General features: G+C 50.0%; 1 long non-coding RNA gene across 1 annotated transcript; it reads right to left on the minus strand.

The window, feature by feature from the left end:
• Nucleotides 1-64: 64 nt before the first annotated feature.
• On the minus strand, nt 65-11565 carry LOC129403397 (uncharacterized). Its single transcript, XR_008629177.1, has 4 exons — nt 11445-11565; nt 10615-10819; nt 2047-2122; nt 65-232 (listed from the first exon to the last, which is right to left on the minus strand). It is a non-coding gene; the product is annotated as an uncharacterized LOC129403397 (long non-coding RNA).
• Between the last annotated feature and the right edge of the window lie 7640 nt (nt 11566-19205).

The raw sequence follows: 19205 nt of genomic DNA on the forward strand, positions 1-19205 counted from the left end.
ATCAACTCTTAACAATGACACATGTATTTCATTAATTGCTTTGTATCCAAAATGTCTTAATCTGATAATTCAGCTCTCTATGATAGTGCAGTGAGTTGTAGCCCAGTTAGCAGCACACAGCGGTTCTGGAGACAGTGTGAAAGTCCATTGTGTTTCAAATCAGCAACTTCAGAGATCTGGAACCAAGTCTTCAGTCTTTTGACAGGAGAGACAGATTTTCCTTAAGTGCTTGCTTAAAAATAATAAGATTTAACAGTCGATATCATTTTTAAAGGAAGTTTGTGACCTAATTTACCTTGCTGTTGTGTTTTGTTTGGGGGCTGCACCCAGCAGGATTTAGGGGCCACTTCCAGCTTATGGCTAAGGACTTGGCCAGCAGTGCTCAGAATACCGCAAGGTGCATGGGGATCCACCCTGGGGCTCCTGCGAGGATAGTATATGCTCCAGGATATTGAACTCTCTCCTCAGCATCTCTCCCGGGCTTTTTTGTTTTATTTGGGGTGGGGGAGGTCACATTCAGCAATGCTCAGGGCTTGCTCCTGGCTCTGTGCTCAGAGATCATTTCTCGTGGCTCAAGGGCCCATATGGGGTGCTGGGGACCAAATCTAGGTCAGCCACATGCAAGGCCAGTGCCCTACCTGCTGTACTATCACTCCAGCACCTCCCATGCTTTTAAAGTCTTAGGAGTAAGGTAACCCAGCTTCCGAAGCCTGCTGCTCTCTAAGCAGTCTGCTGTGGCATTGGGCAAGACTGTTTCAGCTCCAGGTCCTCTTTTGACATTACACATGCCTCAGCTCTCTCACACTGCTATTAGAAAGAATGGAGTCACAGAGCTGACCTTGCTTTGGAAACCCTGAAGGCTGCTCCAGGAATGCCAAGAATTACTGAGGTGACTCAGGACTGGACCTGACTGCATTTAACAGCAACCCAAATCAAAAGCTGAAACAGAAAGTGTCTCTTTGTAGAAAGCATTGTAAGGGTTGGCAAACCAAGTCACTACAGGGGCTCCGTCTGCCATTACACAAGTCCTTTCTCAAGGTCACCTCGGGGTCCAAAATAACCATTTGACCATTAGCCATCCTTTGAAATTCCTGACAGTTTGAAGAGGGCAGGCATAAAATGAGTAAAGACAGCTGGAGTCAGTACCCTTTAAAAAATGTTTTTGTGGAAACCACATTTCCAGTCGGGTGACAAGGGAAGTTCAGCAGTGACCTCTCCTCCTGAACAGGCCCCCCAAAAAAAACATGCTTTTGTAAGAGGAAGATGTGGTAGGTAGCTAATTAATTTCATGGCTCACGTGTGTGGTTCCATGAGATAACTAAAGCCAGCCCATATACAGTGGTAAGCAGAGTGCACCCTCTTGCCGTTATGTTTGACCATCTGAATATGACCTTGATCTTCCTGGGCACAGTTATCAGCCCAAACCGCCAGAGAGCTGAAAACTAGTTTTAGTCTGAGTTAGCATTTCCTGTTCCCACCTTCGCTTCTCCCTGGCCCCTCAACAGCTGGTGGCCAGTGTTGTTTAGTAAGAGTCAACATAAACAGGTGGTAATATTTCCCACAGTTGTTTGTTTCTTTTCCCTCACTGCTCAGCATCTGCTGAATTAAAGCAGCAGCACCACAGTCTTCCCTAAGGGTGGGGAAGTGAAGCACACTGCTCGGTGAAAAAGTACATAGCTACTTCCTGCCCTCTGAAAGAATTTCCTGCCTTGCATCCAAGAGTTCGGGACTTTTTCTTTGTTATATTTATTTACCTGGTGACAAATAGCACACTGGGAAATAGGCTTTTCATTATCTATGAAAATAAACACTAGCTCATGTGCTCATTCATAAAAGGGTTCAGGATTGAGAGAGGAACAGGTGAAAGTGTTCACCTACAGCCACTGATCCAGAAATCTGTTTCGTTTTTGTGGGAATATGTACCTACAGGAAATTTTTTATTTATTTTTTTTTTTTTAGAGGTAGAAACCGAAGTTCTCTTTAGCCTAGAAAATAACAGGAGAGGCTCACACGTTTTGGAAAGTAAACGGGATGCTTGAATCTCACCTGATGAAATGGCTTTTCATTTTTGCAAGAGTTTCCAATGTGAGGTTGGTCCGAGTCTCCAAGGATTAGACTTTATCTGAGATGTAAATGAAATTTTTAGAAATTGGACTGAGGGTCAGGGGAAATAGGTCAAAAGGCAGGCACACATGCCTGGCGTGCAGAGGACCCCAGCTTCAATTGTTGGCACCACACGGCCTCCCAAGCACCACCAAATAGAGCTCTGGTGGCCCTTATCATTGCTGAAGAGGACCCCAGCCCAAAACAAAAGCAGGGCCAGAGAGATGGCACCTTGCAGCATCCCAACCCAGTTCCAAAGCTGGCACCACAGCTTTGAACCCCTGAGCACTGCCAGGAATGAGTTCTGAGAAGAGCCAGGAGTAAGCCCTGAGCCGGGGGACCCTTCCCTTCCCCCCTCAAAAAAAAAATAAATAAATAAATAAATAAAAATCACTAATCAAAGAAACAAGCCCTGTGGGTGGAGGCCATAGTCCTGAGGCAGAGAGCAAGAATTTCCAGGAAAAGGAAAAAGCTACTGAGACTGGAGCCAAGCAAATGAGCCTTCACAGTCATCAGGAAGAGCAGTGGGGGTGTGGGATGGAGGGCAGCAGTCTTAGATGTGCAGGGGGAAAGTGCTCTGCACAAGTGAGAACAAGATAAATTTGGATGCGTCCCCCGTCCCTTCCATCCGTAGTTGCCGTCCTTGGTTGTCCGAATGTCATAGTCTGGTGTTTGCCCACACATTTGGTTTCCAGCCACTGAAGATCGAGTGCTGGTTGGCCAGACCCCACAGAGCAGAGACAATGCGAGTGGTGCCCGAGGTGTAGGGGAGGGCCTCACCAGCGAGGCACATCTAGGGCCCCTGCTTTACCCCTGCTTTGGGTTTTGTGTGTTCACTTGGGGGCCACACCTGACTGTACTCTGGGCTTACTCCTGACTCTACACTCAGGGATCACTCCTCGTGGGGCTCAGGGCACCATATATGGCACTGGGAACTGAACCCAGATCAGCTGTATGTAAGGTAAGCACCCTACCCACTATACTATCGATCCAGCCCCTGATATGTGTGTGGATATGTGTGTGTGTGCGTGCGCATGCGCACACGCACCTGGGCACACACACACACACACACACACACACACATATATAAATTTTATTGAAGTACTTGGATTTACAACACTGTTCTGCTTCTCATACATCTATCATTCCAACACCACGCCCACCACAAGAGTGCCAGCTTTGGTGTGCCAAGGATCCCACCCAGCAATCACCCCTTCCCATGTTGATCTCAGTTTTACAGACAAAATCCTCATCCCGATGCCTTTGGCCATTTGTTGTTCCCTGACTGTTTCTTTGTATCCCACATATGAGAGAGATCTATTTTTTTTTAATTTATGGTGGAGGCGGTGACGCCTACACACATATAGATGATTAAAGCTAAACTCCTGAAATTCCACAAAATTATAAAGCTGATTTATAGATTTTTTTTAAAATCACCCTGTCTGCTTTGCATTGAGCAGGAAGGAGGCAAGAGCAGGCTGACCTGGGCCGGAGGCAGCGGGGGCCAAAGGGAGCAGATGGACTTTGGCAGCACAATAAAGAGAAGTGGCTGAGGGTTGGGTTTAGGGAAAGAAAAAAATCAAAAGACTCCTAGGATTTCTGCTATTGTTATTTGCTATTTGCTTGTTTGGAGCTATATCCAGCAGTGCACAGTCACAGTCATCAGGAAGAGCAGATTCACTCCTAGTGGGGCTCAGGAGACCATACATGGTACTGGGATCGAACCTCCACTAACCTTGTGCAAAGCCAGCCCCTATCCACTGTACTATCTCTCTAGTTCACTGGGACTCCCCGGATTTCTGACCTGAACCACTGGGTAAGGCACAGAGGTGCATTGTCTGAGATGATGTGAACTTAAGGAGGAAGCATCCTAGAAGAAAATACAAAAATTCTTTTGGGGGGTCTGGAGAGATAGTTTAAAAGGCTGAGCACATGCTTTGCATTTTGAAAGCCCAGGTTCAATCCCCAGCACCATGGTCCTCTGAGCACTGCCAGATGCCAGGAGTGACCTCTGAGCACATTAGGGTAAGGATGGAAACACACCCCCCGCCAAAAAAAAAAAAAAAAAACAAGATTTCTGTACTGAACTTGCTAAATTTGAAATTCAGCTAGCAGATTAATCCCTGGGTAAGATTCTCTCTCTCTCTCTCTCTCTCTCTCTCTCTCTCTCTCTCTCTCTCTCTCTCTCTCTCTCTCTCTCTCTCTCTCTCTCTCCATTTCAGATCATAAATTCTGTAGTTTCTTGAGCTGCTTACTTCAGGTCAATGTTTGCTAAATTCCTTCCACCCTCTGTTCGTGGATGTACATATACACGCACACAGATCCAGTTACTCAAGCTGTTCACTGAACTGTGAAATTAAGGAACGGGCTCCTTTTTAATTCTTCAAGCTCCTTTGGAAACAAAAATTCTAAAAACCTTGCATCTGCATTTGTTTTAGATTGGTGAAAAGGCAACTGAGTGTTCTAAGAGAGAAAAATCAAACCAGTTTCTGATGGCTAGAAAATCCCAGACAAGTAATGGAAAGCGTCTGCTGGGAAGAGAGTGGCCAAAAATGCACTTGGCATCATTCAGAGAAGTGAAATGTGAGAAGACATCAGCAGGAGAGCCAAAAGGTGTCCAGGCAGAGACCAGGGCTCCTGCCAGGGGAGCTCCAACTGTCTTGAGGAGAGAAATGTTGAAGGCAGCTTTGTCCAGGCAGTGGTGTATCATACCTTGTCTTTTTCTTGGTTTGTTTTTTTTAATGTGTTAGATTTATCAAAGGAAATTCTGGGTTTTGTCTTGTTATGGTTTGCTTTGTGAGCCACACCCAACTGTGCTCAGGGCTCACTCCTGGCTCTGAATGCAGGAATCACTCCTGGTGGGGTTTGGGGGGACCATTTGTGGTGCTGGCAATGGAACCCAGGCCACCTGAGTGCAAAGCAAGTGCTCTACCCACTGGACTATCTCTCCCATCCATATTCTGCTTTTTAAAGGACAAATGGTTACAGTCGTCATTGAATTATGCTCATTCCCACCAGAGAAGGAGTACTTTAGAACTAGCCACTTATTCAAACACTGTCCAGTACTGTGTATTTGGATTATAAAGTAGGAAATATTCCTCTCCTCAAGAAACTCACAAAATAACCAACAATAGACATAAAGGGAACAGTAATAGGATCTGACAAATTAGCAGACAGCTGCAAGCAAGGTGTTCTGGAAAATACCAAGGAAGAATATAGAAGGAGCTCTTGAAGGAGGGAAGGATGATGTTCAAGAATAATATTTAGTGCCAGACCTTTAAAAGGAGATCATTCTCAAGAGAAGCTGGATGTTGAATCGGAGACATGAGCGCATTTCCGGTGCCCTGAAGTTATTCAGTGACCTGGCATGCAGGCTGTCTTCAGGGCAGTGATAAAGAATAGAGTCATCCGGGTAGGAAATTAATTCTGAATGGGCCTTGAATGCCACACTAAGGGAGTTATATTTAGTCCACTGTTGTGGGGAGGCCATAATGGGAGGTGAAAGAAAACTTGACCAGACATTCTTTATTTTTTCTGACGAGAATGGAAGGGTGTGTCTTTGGAATATACCCAAGGTACTCCGGGGTCACTCCTATAGGTATGGGAGATGAAAGTTGGGTTGACCAAGTGCAAGGCAGGCCCCTTGCCATCTATACTATCTCTCCAGCCTGAAATTCTTAAGCTATGCCAAGCACCATTGACATTGTCTGTGGTCTTTAGTCTTTACAGGATACCTGAATTCAAGACGTGTGTAGATAGGCTGTCTGGAGGGCTGGAGAAATCTGCAGTGGGGAGGGGACTTGCTTCGTCCATAGCTGACTCAGGTTCAATCCCTAGCATCCTATACAGTCCTCTAAGCCCTGCCAGGAGAGAGTTCCTGAGCACAGAGGCAGCAGTAAGTCTGAGTACCACCAGTTGTGTCCCCCAAACAATGAAAGAAAAAAGGTTAAAAATTTTTTAGAAAGGGGCTGGAGCAACAGCATAGCAGGTAAGGCATTTGCCTTACACGCAGCTGACCCAGGTTCGATTCCCAGCATCCCATATGGTCCCCCAAGCACTGCCAAGAGTAATTCCTGAGCACAGAGCCAGAAGTAGCCCCTGAGCATCTCTGGGTGTGACCCAAAAAGGGGAAAATATTTTTTTAGAAAAAGAAGCCTGTTAGGAAATTCAGGACGAAAGAAGATCATGGGGGGGGGAGGAGGGAGGGCGTGGCAGATAGGCCAATCAGAGAAGCACTGGGGAATCGGGCTTTTCAATCCTCAAGGCAGAATCTTGGGTTACATTCCAGGTCAGACAATCTCATCTGGCCACACCGCTCCACCAGGGAGGCTGCAAAACCCTTTCAATGGCTGTTCCCATGGCAGTCTAGTCTGGCTCCTGCGTGACCAGCATCAAGAAGCAGCAAAATGACCATGGCCTTGCTTTCATGGGGCTGATTCTCGAGTCAAGGAGACTTGATTAAACAAAGCTAAGTACATGGAGCACTGCCCTTCGGCTGCAGAGACAGGCGAGTGTCCAGAAGCCTCTCCAAGGAAGGAACCCTTAAGGTGAGACTTGAAAATTAAGGATTTAAAGGGTCAAAACAGAACCCGGAAGGTCTTGGAGAAGCCATGAGAGGCAGGGGTGCAGAGTTGGGAGAGGTGGACAGAGAGGCCAGAGCAGAGAGGAGGCTGGCCCGGGGGACATGGAGTCATCCCAGGGACTTTGGAATCAGAGACAGGATCAAGGACACGTGTGATTCCACCCATGACGTGGTTTTCAAAGTCTCCTGCCTGCCCTAGGAAAGGAAGACTTCTGAGCATGGAAATGGGTAAGTTGTGGCTGTTAGTCCTCCCCGCAGAGATGGGGGAGCTGGGACTGAGGCTAGAGCAGAGTAGACTGAAGGGGAGAAGAGTGGAACAGAACAAAGTGGCCACTGGATGAGCCCCAGGAGTGAGTTGGGCAGGAGGGACAGCAGCAGCTTCCGAATGCCAGGTTCTCATGGGGTTCCCAGAACTCTCGGCACATTCGCTGCAGCAGAAGCCTGGAGACGCAGCAGAGACGTTGGAAATCAGGCCCTGGACAAGTTCTTCGAGATTCATGGCTGCTGGTCAGAGAGCATCTCTATTGACAGTGTGATTGTTTTGGTCTTGTTGATTGTTTTGGTGTGGGTGGGGGAGGACACACCTGGCAGTGCTAGGGGGGTGTCGCTCAGGGACAACTCCCAGTGATGCTCAGACCATGGGAGTCACTCTCCGTGACACTCAGGGACCTCATCGTACCAGAACAGAACTGGGGCCTCCAATATGCAATGCATTTGCTCCAGCCCTTTGAGCTGTCTCACTGACCCTATTGATAATATTAAAGCTAAACAACAAGGGGTGACATGGGAGTGACATTAACTAAAGTTCTTTCCTCATAGGTTCCTGCTCAGCTCTGCAGGTAAAAAGCCACACCCCACCCACCTCCACCACCCCACATTCAAGGCTTCTCGAATCAAAGAACCCCCAGCACGGACTGTTCTTTGATTCTCGTGTTGACTCCAGAATAGCATCTGGACCAAAGGACAGCTTTCCTGTTGGCTCCTCTCGGGTACAGTCTTGAAGCTGTGCAAAGCATGCAGCTTACATAGGTGTCTCGCATGGGATTTCTGCAGGGGGATCTTTGCGTCTACAGGGAAGCTGCTAAACACCCCAGTGGCTGGCAGAGAAATAACACATTTATCATGCCAGATTTGATAGCAAATAGGATTGGGATATTTACTGATTGTTTCTTAGAACTGGATGAAAATTAAATAGGACAGAAAAAGAGAGCTCTGTAACAATTAAACATGCTGGGGAAAAAAAAAAACAGGGAAAGAGCTATTGATGATAAAAAATTATACGTTGGGATTGTGCAACCCCAACAACAAACACCCTGGAGCCTGAAAATGCGACTGCAGCTAAATGAGGGAAGATTAATTACATCTCAATCTTATATATAAGCCAACGGATTTTTCTAATGATGGCGCCTATTAGAGAAGAAAAGACTTTTCTGACAGTTATGCCATAATGATTTCCAGGCACATAATGTGAGAAACAAGAACTGGAACAGGTAACCTTCAGCACTGAATCTGAAAGTAGAAGCCCCCGTGTTCAGGAGATGAGACCCCAACTCAGCCACTGAACAAAGAAGACTTATTTTGTGTGAGGATGAGGGGATTAGGGGGTGGGGGGGTCAGAGCAGCGGATGGGTTCAGACACCAGGGTGCAGGCAAACTGAAATCTTCTAAGGAAAAGGAAAAGGTTTATCTTCATGTTTTGATATGAGTGGAAGGAGGGCTGGGGGCCATACCCAGCAGTGTTCAGGACTTACTCCTGCCTCGGCACTCAGGGATCACTCCTGGTGGGACTTGAGGGACCATATGTGGTGCTGGGGTGAAACCTGGGTCACTGGCATGCAAGGTCAGTGCCTTGACCCTTACGATCTCTCAGATCAGTTTGTGTTTGGTTTATATATATATATATATATATATATATATATATATATATATATATATATATATATATATATCAGAATTTACATCCAAAGAGCAAGTCACTGACTCCAGAGTCAGTAAAGGCAATCCTTTTTTTTTTTTTTTAAATTTTTGAGGGAGGACCACACCCTCTGATGCTCAAGGCTTACTTCTGTCTCTGTGCTCAGAGATAATCCCTGGTGGTACTGGGGGAACTTATGGGGTGCAGAGGGAGGTTGAATCCAAGTTTGCCACATGCAAGGCAACAGAAAGGCAGTCAAATTTTTCAGAAGGAAAAAAAAAAAGCAGTGTTAAGAAACCGACTGGTCTAAGGTGCTTGGGGGCCCATCCCTAATGCCTCAGGAGGACAACTTGCAAGGGCAGAAGACCCCCAGCTTCTGTCACTACCCCTGTCACTCTCAGCTGAGGCCAGTCTGACCCCCCCACATACCCCCTCCCCACTGTGCATGAGCCGAGAGCCCTTCCTGTCTCCAGTCCCCCAAAGTTTCTCACCTGAGAGTTTTGTGTGTTTGTCACAGCTCCCTCTGTCATAAACAGGAGCCAGTGCCAGATGCAGGATGTGACCGGGAACACACACACCCCGCCCCCCACTGCCCTGGCAGCTCTCTCTGACCAGTCTGCAGATCTAGTCCTGCTGCTAGGAGGCCGAGGGGCCAGAGCAGGAAGAAAACAAGCTGCCCCCACTCTCCCAGGCCCACACCCTGGTGAGGCCCCAGCCCACACATTTTGCCCCCCCCCCCCGCCCCACGTCCCCACCCCCCGCCCTGCCTTTCTGGATGCAGGATCCTGGTCAGGCATCTCCTGCTTCCTCCAAACTTCCTCTCCCTAAACCGGCAGAAACATACAACAAACCCGCTCATCGTGTTCTCAGATTCAAATATTGATTCTAGGTGGTGTTAACATTCTGTTCATAAAAGAATAGAACATATTTCTCCCGCACTGTGTACAACTGATGCATTGTTTGGCCAAGGGAAGTACAGATTGCCGGTTTCTGCGGGGAAATGTGGACATTTAAATGCATGTGGCTCTGGGACATCTAAGGAGCAATCAAGAATAGCAGCCAGGCCTCGTCCCGCTCCAGCCCCTTGTTCCTCGCCCAACTTCCTTCTCTGCAGATCGCTTTGGCATTTGAAGCACTGGGAATTCTAGAAGATGCTCCCATAGTGAGCGATTTGTTTCCCTGAGAAGGATTTGGGAACGTGGGCATTTTAGTCTCTTCAGGAGGGCCGGAAGGGCAGAGCCAAACACTTTTAGCTTTCTGCCCGCCAGGGAGGCGGGAAGTTCTGGGAGGTCCGGCCTTTCTATTTTCTTTTCCATCCTCGACATGGGAGGGAAGGGCAAAGGTGGTCGGACCCGAGGTGGCCCCTCCAAGCATTCCACCCAGGCCAGACCAAGCCCAGGACTCAAGTTGTGCTGGCTGCCTGGGCCAGGCAAATTCCCCACATTCCACAAGTGCTCTGGAGGGGCCAACGGGGTGCAAGGGAGCGTGGAATTCTGGCCGGCGTGTGCACACTCGGGTGCCAGTGTCTCTTGCAGACAGACCTTCCTCCAGGATCGCACAGAGCTGAAGCTAGTTTCCAGATGTGTGGGCGAGTGCCGGGGACACAGCTGTCAGGAGAGCTCGTGCCCTCTGCTGTCCCGGCCGGTGGGGCGGGGGGGAGGGGGGGCCGGGCCGGGCAGGGGTGGTGCAGGCAGCTCTGCAGATGCCTGCAGGGAGGAGGGGGCGTGGACTCCTGCTCTTCAAATGTTGAGTCTGCAGGAGGTAGCCCCCTCGCTCTCTCAGTGCTTTGTGGTTGAGAACAAGCCAGCATACGAAGAGGATTTATAATCAAACTCCGGGTCCATTATGAGAAGGTGAGGATCAGCTGCAAGATCTCCTGACCATGAACCTGGCCCACAGGCCCAGGCGAGAAGCCAAAGACCCCAGAACAATGCTCCCTCCCCAACCTCAGCCCCCCCCCCACACAAGAGAGTACCCGCCCATGAGCCATCCTGCTACCACCCCCTTGACTGACCTGGGAACATGCTTCTCAAGGCCTTGCTGGCTGCAAAGGAAAGTTGCTTCCATGGGGGCACACTGGCATCTCCAAGGGGCGTCGAGAGCTGGCACCATGGAGAACAGCTCAGCTTACATGCTGAGACCAAGCTGCCGCCCCCAGGTCCCTCTGCCTGCCAAGACAGCAGCTCGGCTGGGCCAGGGCCAGGGCCAGGGTGGGGTGACTGCCGAAAGAGAGGGAAGTGAGCAAGTGTGTGTGTGTGTGTGTGTGTGTGTGTGTGTGTGCGCGTGCATGCACACATACACGTGCACATGTGTGTGTGTGCATGTGTGCTGTGTGCATGTGTGTACACACATGTTTAGGTGTGTATGATGGGGTGGTTGAAACATACTCAAGTAGGGGTGGGGAGAACTGGGAGCTGATTACACAACCTTGCAGTTTAAAAAAATAAAAAGCACAACATAATCAGTTTTGTTAGAGTGGAAAGGAAAGGCTTCTTATTTCATTTTTTTTAAAGCCCATCTTCTCCCTGCTGGAAGAAGCACTCCCCGCCCCGCCCACCCCACCTCCCCACCCACCCATCCTTGCCCTCCTCTCTCAGGGACCAATTTCCAGACCACACAGCTTCCTGACAAGGTCAACAAGCTGGAGCTGTGAGCGGAAGATCTTTATCTATGTGGGAAATAGGAAAATCATTTGACTGATAAAAGGAAATACAATAAATAGCATCTAAATTCCTGGCTGCGTTCCCCCAGGGCCCCTCGCTGCGGGAGAAAGTGCAGGGCCAGGAAGGCTTGTGCAGCTCCAGCATGTCTAAAAATAGCAGCCGGCACACAGCCCTTCCCTACCTTCCAGAAAGACTTCATTACGGGGCTCCTCAGCCGCGGAGCTCCAGGGCTGCTGCTGGTGCTCCTCCCGCACTGCCGCGTGCGTTTCGGAGGCAGGAAGACGGCGCGGGCGCGCGCGCGCAGTGCATCTTCCTCCGGGCCTGGCACCAGCTAGTTTCAGTCCAGGCACGTGTGGCACGCGCGCTGGAAGTCCATTGTATTTAATGGGGTGTTAACTCAGTTTGTTCTCAGGGACTTGGGCAGTAATTTGACATGCCGCAAAACTAGCAACTTGAACCTCAAGTGCAAGCGCTGTGCCCAGCCCCGCCCCAAGTCGACCTCGGACCCTGACTGTGTGGTGGTCAGGGGAAGCCTGTACACAACTAGACACAGGGACCTGGGGTTCAGTTTCACTCTGGTTGTTTGGACGCACAGTACAACCCTTCTTACTGCCCATCTGTAAAATGGGGCTTTTCCAGGGCCCCTGTGAGACGTTGCTGTTGGCATCCAGCTCAGAGTGAACAAATGGACAAAAGCACAACAGAGGCCACTTCCCCATCACCCCAGAAGTCTCTTATCTTCTCCAGATCTCTCCCCTCGAAACCCTCTGGCACTTGGATTGGGCTGTGCCCCCTACTGCAAAGACCAGGCCATGGGGTGGAGGAGGGGTGGCTAATCTCATTATCCTGTATTTATAAGTTGGCAGCTCCCTCAGGAGGCAGCTTTCACTCCTGCTCCCCCTCTGCAGCCAAGGAACCTCGCCCTCAACAGGGCTGAGACACCGGACGCAGGATCCCCGAGCCACAGCCCGTCCCGAGTCTGATGAACTATCGAGTTCTGGGTGAACTCAGTCTCGGTTTATTCCCACTTGGTCTAAAAACCCTCCGGGGTCCCCGCTGCTCACCTGCCATCTGGCCCTTGGCAGACCCTCCCCGGGAGCCAGCCGCTCACCTGCATGCAGACAGCCCCGCTCCCCGGGCCCACCCCATCTGGTATTCTGCAGCGTTCTCTAACTCAATTTGTCCAGCTTTAAAGACAGTCTCCCTAGGCCATGCTTTCCCTTTGTCTTAGTGAGGGGCTCTGCCACCCTTGGCCCACGTCCTTTGCTCTGCTCCCCTCATTTAAAAAAGTAGCCCCTGCGCCCGCCCCCCAACTCATTCCCCTAGAACCCTCTGCATCCATCCTTCTCACCATTTCCAACCAGGTCTTTGTTGGGTTGTTTTGTTTGGGTTTTTTTGTTGTTGCTGTTTGTTTGTTTTTTTGATGGTGGAAGGGCAGGAACTTGGGCCACCCCCAGCTGTGCTTAGAACCTCTGGTTCTGTGCTCAGGGATCTCTCCCATTGGTTCTGGGTTGGCGGAATGCAAGTGATTTATTTCTGCCCCCTCCCCATCCCTTATGATCTCACCGAAGCCTTGTAATAACCCTCGAAGAGAAGCACCATCTCCAGGCTACAGATGGAGCTGAGGTTGCCAGGAGACAGGACAGGACAAGGCCACACAGCTCTTATACCTTGCACAGTCAGGATTTGACCTTTGGTCTGTCTAATACTGGAAAATCTCACATTCAAGATAAGTATAAAAGGCAGCCAGCTCAGTGCCTGGCACGTGGCGAGTCACATCAATGTTTTGTCTGTTTTCCTTTTATTCTCACTTTTGCAAACTTAAATATTCTATTGTAGCCAATGCTCCAAGTGTGCTCTCACTCCCGGTACCCCATCACTCCCTGTGTCCCCTTATTACGACCTCCCAGCATGCCACATCAGTCACTTGCAGTTCTCCCAAAGCCTCCTTACTTTTCTTTTGTTATTATTGCAGGGGTCACACAAGATGAGGGGTTGAACTTGGGGTTCACACATGGCATGCATTCTCTGACTTGAGCCACAGCCTGGTCCTTTTCTCCCTGTCTCTGTCTCTGTCTCTCTCTCTCTTTCACTTCCTCTCTCTTTCTCTCCGTCCCCTTCCCTTTTCCCTCCATCTCCCTCTCTCTTTTCTTTCTCTTTTCTTCTCTCCTTCCTTCTCTCCTTCTTTCTCTTTCTTCCTCTCCTAGTTTCTCTCTTTGTTTCTTTCCTTTTTTATTCTCTCTTACTCTCCCTTACTTCTCTCTCTTTCTTTCTCTTTCTTTTATTATTTCTTTCTTTCATTCTTTCTTTCTTACAGCCAGCAGTGCCCAGTGGCTATTCCTGGACCTATTATTAGGAGTGACCCCTGGCTGTACTCATATGTGGTCCAGGAGAATCAAACTGGGGTCAGCTGCATTTAAGGCAAACACCTTAACCCTTATTCTCTCTTCAGTCCATCTCCTGCTGTTTCTTAACTGCCTGGTAGAAACTTCCCTTCCCCCTGCATGCACGCCTCCTCCTCTAGGTTCCTCATCTGCCAGCATCAGACTGACAGCACCTACCCAGGGCTGCTTTCTCAGATCCTCAAACACAGTGTTTGTGGCCCCCACACCCCACTTGCCAACACCACTTATTATTTACATCTACCTGGAGACCGACAGTATTGGAGTAGTTCAGGCAGACCTGTCTCTTTCCAGCCAGCACCCATGGAGTCGGACCTGGGGCCCAGGTCAGGGTAGACCTCAACAGAAGGGGGCTACCTTCAGAGCCATTGCAATTCCCCTCATGACTAATGCTTCATTTCATTTGCTTTGCAAAGGTGAGAATATCTCCGAAGGCTTATCGACACCACCCTTGCTCTCTCTGATTTCCACGTCCACCTCCTCATTGATCTCTCTCATCATGTCGCCAAGACACCGTGTCACCAGATCCCCCCAACACCCACTCATGCAAACTCTCCTGAGTTCTCGGCAGCCTGGGGAAGTCTCCACACTTGTCTTTCTTTTCTTCAATTTTCAATTATATATTTTTTCTCTCTTCCCTCCCTTTGCTTTTGTTGCCATGACCAGGGGCGACACACCTGATCATGGTGCTCAAACACTTTGAGTTTTTGAGCTCACTGGACATTTGGTTGGGGTGTTATGGCTTCCTTTCATTTGTTTATTTGTTTGGAAGTTAGACCCAGAGGTGCTTGGGGCTTACTTCTGGCTCAGTGCTCAGGGATCACTCCTAGCTGAGGTACTATATGCAGTGTTGGGAATTCAACAGAGTCAGCTGTGTGCAAGGCAAGCATCCTACCCACTGTACTATCACTCTATCTATCCCAGTCCATTAAAATAATATTGCCAAGGGATAGGGGGTTGGCAGGAGGAATACGGTGGATATTGCTGGTGGGAGATGTACACTGGTGGAGGGATAGGTGTTAGAACATTGTTTGACTGAAACCCGATCATGAAAGCTTTATAACTAATCTCACAGTGATTAAAAAAATTAAATATATTGCCATGTTTAAAAATATAAAACTTAAAAAATATATTGCCCTATTTAACACTCCACTTCAGACCCAAAGACTTAATAACCTGGTTAACATCTCGCTCACTGATATTTAGTATCAGACTTTCAAAAGCCTGAAGTTGGATTGGGGGAGATAGTTCAAAGGGCCCGTGCACGGGCTCTGCATACTGGAGCCCTTGGCGTTGATTCTCAAAGCTACACAGTCCTCCAAGCACTGCCAGGAGCCACCCCCAAGCACCGAGTCGGGAGGAGGCCCTAAGCACCACCCAAAAAAAATAAACATAAGGGCCTAAAACCGACTCTCAGGTTCATTCTGCAAACCTTTCCTTCCTCTGTCTTGCCACTTTCAGTAAAAGGCAAAATAATCCCAAATCATGGCGCCCCTTCCCCTGGGGACCCACTTACCTAGGAAGCAGCTTTGTCGGAATGTCTGAATGTCATAAATTCCTACAGCCAACTTGGGTTTGGAAAACAGACAAACTCCTCATTAATGCCCGCCGTAACCTGGCTCCAACCTGCCCTTCCAGCCCATCTCTCACCCTGCGTCTACATCTGAATGTGGCCTGCCAGCCAAGTCTAGCCCACCACATGCCTCTGTGCTCTAGGAGCAGAGACTGGTTTTGATTTTTTTAAATGGCCGGAAAGCATCGTGAGGAGAATAATATTTTGACACTCAAAAAATTCTATGAAATTCAAATTTCTGTGTGTATAAATAAAGTTGCATGGGAACACGGTCATGCTCATTTATTTACTAATTACCTGTCATTGCTGTCCAGCTATCACCAAAGAGCCCAGCAGCTCCAACAGAGAACTCAGGACCTCAGCTCTGATCGCCTACAGAAGAAGCTTGTGAACTTCTCATGGTCGTCTAAGTATTGGCGTGTCCCTCACTAAATCAAATGCAATGGTATTGGAGGGGGTTTGAGGAGATGGTTCATTCATAAAACTAAAGCCCCTGCTGAATGGAGTCAAAGCCGTTAGAGATGAGACCCCAAAGAGTTCCTTCATTCCTTCCGTCCCGCAAGAACACAAGCTTGAGGGAAATGGAGACAATGGTGGAGGGAAGCTGACAGCAGGGGTGGGGTGTGGAGGGGTGGGGTTGGAATATTGAATGCCTAACAAATTATCATGAACAACTTTGTAAACTATGATGTTTAAATAAAGTGTGTGGGGAGGAGGGGGGACACAAAAAAGACATTTTCTAAGACGGAACAACAAGATCCTCATCACACCCCACGCTAGTCCCAGACCTTGGACTCCCCGCTCTGAGATGTGTAATTATGTAATAGATGACAGTCTTGGGTACTTTATGACAGCAGAAGGTGCTGCTGCCCACCCCATAAACACACCTTGCCAGCTTCCAGGTTTGTGTGCCGTGCTCTCTGAGCCTCAGGATCAAACTCCTATCCGCCAGCAGGCTTGCCAACCCAGCATCCTCTGGAAGCATCCAGGGCTTCTCAGCCCAAGGTTTGTGTTCTCATTCTTTTTGAAACTCCTCCACTAACAGCTGGGCTTGTCCCAGGGCCTCTCTAGTGTGTAGGACACATGGCCTTTCCACATGGGAGCGACATGAGACTGAAACTGTGCTGTGTTCCTCTGTGTCCCAGGGCCTGCCACAATGCCTCACCAGCAAAAATCACTCGGCTTCCTTTTCAGGGGCCTCAAGTCTCCTGCCTTTCCCCCACTGAAGGCTGGGAGAAGCTGCCCACTCACGTACTTCGGTGTTCTGTTGTTAAGGAAGATGCAGATTGCATCCAAGAGCTCTTTAGTTCAGCCACGTGGCACTCAAGATAGGCCCGACATGAGTAAGTTGCTTTGCCTGGGCTGATGGAAGGGCGGGGGCAGTGTTCCGGGGGTAAAGGGGGCTTCCAGGTAGAAAAGGCCCAGACTCCAATCCCAGCCTCACAAACTCTGACCATGCATTTTCTCTCTCCTTCTTTTCATTGTCTGTAAAATTATTGCTCTGGGTTTATGCCTAAGAAAGGAATCTTCTCCACATCTTTTTTCAGCTTCCAAACATGCACGGTAGCACTGTAGCACTGTTGTCCCATTGTTCATCGATTTGCTAGAGTGGGCAGCAGTAACGTCTCCATTGTGAGACTTGCTGCTACTGTTTATTGGCATATTGAATATGCCACGGGAAGCTTGCCAGGCTCTGCTGTGTGGGTGGGATACTCTCGGTAGCTTGCGGGCTCTCCGAGAGGGACGGAGGAATAGAACCCGAGCTGTGCTATCGCTCCAAACCTAAAATTTTTTTAAAAAATTGTTTTTCCATAGAAGGCTTCGATGGGGGCTGAAGAGATAATGTAGGGGTCAGTGCACATAGAGCAGCACCCACCAGAAGTGATTCCTGAGCACAGAGCCAGGAGTAAACCCTGAGCATTGCTGGGCGTGGGCCCAAAAGAAAAATAAATAAAAAGGCCTCAGTATGATGCAAATTCCCAGAGTTCTCTCTCAGGGGAGTCCTAGGAGTCCCCTGTCCCCTCCTCAGTCAGCGTGCCACTGGGCACTCTGGTGGCAGAGCGAGTTTTTGTCTCCACTGGGCAGACGGAGACCTGATACCCGAGGCTGGTTTCCCAACACTGCAGCAGCTGGCGTAGTGCCCAGCCTCCCATGCCTTGCCCTGTGCGATGGGGCTCCCTGGGGTGGTGAGACATCAGCTTTTTTTCTCAAACGCTTTTGACTCCCTGGGGGATCTTGTTAGAATTGATCTGGATTCAGCATCGCGAAGGTGGTGCGAGCCCTGCAGCTCCAAAGAGCAGAGCTGGGACTTCAGCTGAGATCCAGCTCCCGCACACACAGCCCAGCCCACGCGGTGCTGGGGACCAGAGACAGCGCCAGGGGAAAAAGACTCCACCAAAAAGGAGGCAAGGTTGACTGGAAGGAGCCCTCAGAGGGCGGGCTGAGAGCAGAACAGGGAAAAGTCTGGGAAGAGAGAGTGGGGGTGGGAGCAGGAAGGGGCTGGGACTCCGCCCTCACCTAATGGGCACCTGGGGCCCTGAGGCACGAGGAAGGGCAGCTGGGTTCCGGTCTGCAGCCCCAGAGCACTTGCTCGTCCTTGCCGTGCTGGGCAATGAGCTGGGAAGTCAGGCGTAGGGCAGCCCGGGAGGCCTCTGTTCCCAGCTCCGCGGGCGCAGCTGAGCTGCACGCACGGCTGTGTCTGTTTGCTGGCTACAGTTTGACATTTTGCAAGGGACCCTTTGCACCCCCGGCTCCATCTGGCATCTCAGGGGTAATAGCCCGAGAGACACAGGTGCTCCCTGCCGGGGCCGGAGTCTCCTTTGGGGAAATATAGCGTGACATGATATCCTGGGGAAAGCTTTGTAACTTATAGACAGCTGTGCAAATGCCAGGCGCCCCCGGGTTGGGAAGTGGGTCGGCCTGTGGGCACCACCCAAGAGGGACACTGGAGAGGCACTGAGGAAGCAGAGCTTCTGCTGGGGGAGCTGGAAAGGGGCCTTGGGGAAAGGGGCAGCCATGTTCAGGCAGAGGAAGAGACAACAGAAGCAGGAAACTTGAACTGGGGGGGGGGGGGAGCGGGATGTCAATATCAGCCAGGCCGGGCATGCGTTTCAGTCAAGCGCCAGTGATGTGCGTGCGTTTCAGTCTCGGGTACATAGGGCAGAGGATCTGTACTCAGTTACTGCGGGCGCTAAGTGTATAGGGGGTGTCAGTAATTTAGTATGTGTGTACTGGTTCTCCAAAACGGGTGGTCACTGAGCACTGAACTGAGCACTGAACAGGGGATGTGAGTGCCTGCTCGGCAGTGGCCTTCCTCTCTCAGGGCCTTGGTTTCTCCGGGTGCCTCGTGGGGAGAGTTGGAGTACATGGTCCCTCTCCAGCCCACTAGCCATGCACATGCGTGCCAGGTGGCTGTAGGCTCTGGCCCGAGAGACCAACCTTGGATGTGGGCTGGGAGGCTTTGCCCTCCTGAACGAGCAGCGGTGAGGCTGTTAGTGTTAGACAAGCAGGCAAAGGGGCTCAGCCTCTGTGGGGGTGGGGGGTGCCTGGTTTCCTGGTGCCTGGCTGGGAGTAGCCTTTCAGGTGTTGTGTATCTGGGCTAGAAGTGTGCCAGGTGGGCATGGTCCCAGGTGCGCCTGTAGGTGTGGCCTCAAGTCTCCACCATCTCTGCTTCTTTTTTTTTTTTCCCCTTTTGCACAGGGGTTACTCCTGGCTCTGCACTCAGGAATCACCCCTGGCGGTGCTCAGGGGACCATATGGGATGCTGGGATTCAAACCCGGGTCGGCTGCGAGCAAGGCAAACGCCCTACCCGCTGTGCTATCGCTCCAGCCCCTCACCATCTTCATCAGAAAAGCGCCTTCCAGGAACTTTCTCCTTCCAGGGCGACTTCCCAGGCTGCTGAATTCACTAGCAAGAGAAACGCCATGGGAGTCAGGGTGCAAACCAGGCTTTTGTGAACCGCTGGGC

This window comes from Sorex araneus, chromosome 3 (genome assembly GCF_027595985.1).
Source record: "Sorex araneus isolate mSorAra2 chromosome 3, mSorAra2.pri, whole genome shotgun sequence".
Lineage (NCBI taxonomy): Eukaryota > Metazoa > Chordata > Mammalia > Eulipotyphla > Soricidae > Sorex > Sorex araneus.